The 4,180-nt window shown below is 48.9% G+C and overlaps 1 long non-coding RNA gene across 1 annotated transcript; it reads left to right on the forward strand.

Annotated features, from left to right (window-relative positions):
* Window positions 1-264: 264 nt before the first annotated feature.
* LOC119145481 lies at window positions 265-3,100 on the forward strand. The gene is made up of 2 exons (XR_005103421.1): window positions 265-2,627; window positions 2,672-3,100. It is a non-coding gene; the product is annotated as an uncharacterized LOC119145481 (long non-coding RNA).
* Window positions 3,101-4,180: the final 1,080 nt, after the last annotated feature.

A 4,180-nucleotide genomic window follows, 5' to 3' on the forward strand; every position in this document is an offset into this window, starting at 1 on the left:
CTGGGGGAGACCAGCTGAACCCCAGCTGCCTGCTGCCCTCCCCAGGGAGCCCCACAGAGGGGAACCAGGGCTGTAGGGGGTATGAAGCCTGGAAAAGCAGAGGGATCCCGTTTTATTTGCCAAGTGACCGAGAAATACAGCACACCGAGCTCCTAGGTACATCCTTGGGTGCTGCACCAACACTGGCCTCCTGCAGCTTGCCTTCAGGTTTGTAAGGCACTTTCCTGAGGGTGGGTGGGGAGGGGGCATCATAAACACCTCAAAGCCATGTCACCCTGCACCCTTGTCCTGCGTTAGTCTCATCCATAACAGCTCCTGTTGCCTGTGGAGGGGTGCACCATCACCTGTCAGAAACGAGCGTATCGTCAGACCCTCAAACACGGGTGCTTGCTGCTGGCTCAGCCTGGCCTTGGGCTGCCTGTACTTCCAGCCCCTCAAGGACAGGGACACGCGACCACCTCACCCTGGGTTGTTGCAAAACACAGCTATTCATGGAAACATTCAGTGCGCCTTGTCTAAACCACCACGTAAGGATTATGGCCATGATATAAACCCAAGAGGGATGTGGTTTCCCCAGGCTGGCAGCGCCGTGCAGCTCCTTGTGCAGCTGCGGGGAATTAACGGAGGGAGCAGCAAAGCAAAGCAGCCGTCTGCGTTATCTGCAGATGCTGTTGAAAATAGCACTGCCCTGGGATGGCCTAACGGAGAAATTTGTCCCCGTCACAGCAGAACCTTCAGAAATGAGTCCTTGTCAATTTAGCGGCAAAATCCTTTCTCTGCTGTGTTCTGTGACAAAGGTGGAGAATAAATATTCTGGGCTGGGAATTGTACAGAAGGAGCCCTTAGAAGTTCTGCAGTCCCTGGTTTCGGGCCATTAGCAAGGGGTTGTTTCAAGCTGTAAAAAAGGAGCGTAAATATTCCCTAGTTAATCTCTTTTCTTTGTCCGGATTCTTCTCATGTCTCCAGCTGCTGCATCCATGTGCTTCCCCAGCTGGAAGGCAGCCAGGCGCAGGGCAGGCGAGTCTGTAAGCTCGCAGGTTCCCTCTCACAGTGTTCAGAAAGCAGGGAAAAAGCACTAGAGAAAGGCAGTGGTGGCTCTTCCCCGGGCTGTTCTGCACCCTTTTGGTACGCTGTTACCCCACAAGCTGATGGTTACTAGCATAAGGATGGCTGTGCTGGTGGTTTTCCATTCCTAGCGGAAGGGTGAGGTTTCTGCTTCTGGCTGGTGTAGTTCATCACAGCTACTAGTAAAACCAATGGCTGAAGGTCCTTGTACTCCACTTTGGCCCCGGTCCAAGCACTGCATGTACTTACATTGGCATGCTGCAATGTAGTATAAACCTCTGATCGTAAACAGAGGTTAGATACATACTGCTGAGACAACTGATAACGGCCAGAAATAAAACAAACCATGGTTTGTTGCTATGATGGTGCTTGTCTTTTGGAGGAGGAGGTGTCGCCTTTTTTCTGATGCTGATAACCTTCCCTGGTGGAGCAGCCAGCCCTTCTAGGAGAAGAAATGTGACTGTCACTGTATAGTATCTCTGTCTCTCCTACTTGATATGTTAAACTGTGTATAAAAGACTGCTTGTTTGTATACTGGGCAAAGATGCTAACTCCTTTGAAGTTGGTTGAAGGAAGGATTTTACTTGTTATCTTGTTATCTTTCTTTTTAGTTGTTATTTTACTTGTTATCTTTCAGGCGGTTCTTGGCTAGGTCTGGATGCACAAAACATACGGACTCCCCAAGACCCTTCCTCCCCTCCCTTGCTCATGAGGAAGATGGACTTGATGTTGTAGAAGAGCATGTTCTCACACTGTAAGCAAGCTGCGGTGCTGTTCACAGCAGCATGGGTCAGAGAAGCAAGTTTCATTCGCTCTTGTCTATGGCTGTTATTCAGAGAGAGTCACGGACCTCAATTTGCCATTCAAAAAGCTCCTGTTACTCTTACTTTCTGCAATGGAAGGAATCACAAAATGTCCCTAGTGCTGGACTAGATGTTGTTGATATGGCTTCTCAGGGAACTCAAAGTCAAACCATTCGTAAGGCTGATGGCCAAGTCAGAAGCTCTGCTGGAGGCAGGACAATGAGCTTTTCCCATTTTTATTGTCAGTGCTTGATGGGAAATTTCTCTAATGTGGTAAGAATCTGGACTGGAAGAGTTGGAAACAGTAAACTAAAATAGGTGGCTTTGGGCATCAGATGAAGTAACGCCTGCTTGCAGTACCAGTGAAGCTCCTGGGAAACACTAGTTAAAAGGAACACGGAGAAATGGTATACCTGGTGTGTGTACCACAACCCTCCACCGTCACAACCATGAGCTTCTGTAAAATGGACTCAGCGAAACAAAACAGTCACCGGTAAAAACGTTGCTGGCAGATCTCATGGAGTTACTTTAATTATTCCGTGTTCCTGCTTTCAGCAGCTGAGGATGACAAATACGGTAGACCCGTCCTTCACCTCTTCACCTCCTTCCTTCACCTCTCAAGCATTTTGTCTGATCACACTTTTCTCCATTTACCTTGGTGGCAGTGGTCTTGGAGCAGCCTGCCCACAGAAGAGGTCTGTGTGACAGAAGAGGAGTCACCATTATGATGCACTCCATGGGGTATTTTCTGAGGGCAAGGTTGTGATAACTTGCCCTGTCCCAGCTCCTTTTCTGAGGGCAAGGTTGTGATAACTTGCCCTGTCCCAGCTCCTGCCTTCTCCCCCAGTAGCTCTGCTGTATGTTGTTGTACTCTCATTGCCCTGTCAGCTGGCAAACCAGCCTTTTGCTGGGGAATGGTGAGACTCTTCCAGCGTCCAGCCTCTGCAACCTCTGCAAGGTCTCTGTGTCCTGTCACCAATGTGGTGTTCAGCAGTAGGATGGTATGATCTTATTTATGGTCTGTTTTCGTATTTCTGGTAAGAGGGAGGATGGGGCCATGTAAAAGTTAACTGTTGGCTACCTGCCTGATGGACCTAAGGACTGATCACGGTGGGTGTGATTGGTTTTGGTTTAAACAAACAGAATCTCTTATGAAGGTTTTTGTAATAGATTTTAAAATCAAATTAATTAATTAAGTTCAAAGCGTAGTAAATTCAGAACGCAAATCTGAAGTTGAAGCAACCTCCTTTCCTCCTCACCCCAGCAAAAAAGACTATCTGGGTTTGTAGACTGGAAGGTCACTGGTGGGTGACAAAGGAGACCTTTGTTCCGCTCGTGGCCACACTCCTTGCTCACAGGCTGACCTCCTTCGGGCCAGCTCCTCTCGCCCTGCTTGAAAAGGGAATGTAACGATGCTGACCTGTTTGCCAAAGTGCTTTGAGATCTATCTGTGAAAAATTGCTGGGAGTGAGCTACCTTTGCAAACTTTGCATGTTTCACTTTGGGACGCTACTTCAGCTTGGAAAATATTACTTCCTAAATTTGGTGAGGTTTTAGCGTTTATGATTCATTCACTGAGAATTCCTGACTTCCCTAGCCTCTTCCCTTATTTGTAGGTATTTGCTGACTAGTTCAGTAAATGGGCTGTTCTGAGGCTGTTTGCTGCACTTGACATCACTTACCCCTCCGTGCGCCTGAGTCACGCACCACCAGGTCGTACACTGGCGTGTATCAACTGAGATAAGGCAGACGGAAGCAAAACCCCAGCCTGGAGCACAGCCTGCGGCCGGGCACGGGGTGTGTGTGTGGGGGGGATGGGGTCCAGCCCCCCTTCCCCACGCCTGGGCTCTGCCACTGTGTGACTCAGGGCTGGCTGAGCAGGCGGACGGGCTTCTGGCAGGTCACAGGCTCGGTAACAGCCGAGGACAAGGAGGAGCTGTTATTCGGTGTGCACGCCGTAGTACTCTCCGTGCAGACAGGGGATTTGGCACGTAAAGCCGTGAGCTAAGCACTGCGTGAAAGGTAACTGTGACAGAAGTACACCAAACACGTTTTGTTTGTGGTTACTTCCTTGATAAAATAATCTGCAGACTGCGACAGCTCTTTCCTTTAGCCACTTTCCTTTCTCCCATAGCTCCTATTTTAAGAATATTCCTGTCCTGTATTCTGAAAAAAAAAAAGTGTCTCGTTATTTTGAAGCCTCCTGCAAGGAACAGAGATGCAGTCACAACCTGCTCATGCTTTCTCATAAACTGATTTAAAACCTTGTCCGTGGCGACACTGTGGTCTCACCTGGTACTCAGCCTGATGTC

Source organism: Falco rusticolus, chromosome 3 (assembly GCF_015220075.1).
Source record: "Falco rusticolus isolate bFalRus1 chromosome 3, bFalRus1.pri, whole genome shotgun sequence".
Classification (NCBI taxonomy): Eukaryota; Metazoa; Chordata; class Aves; order Falconiformes; family Falconidae; genus Falco; species Falco rusticolus.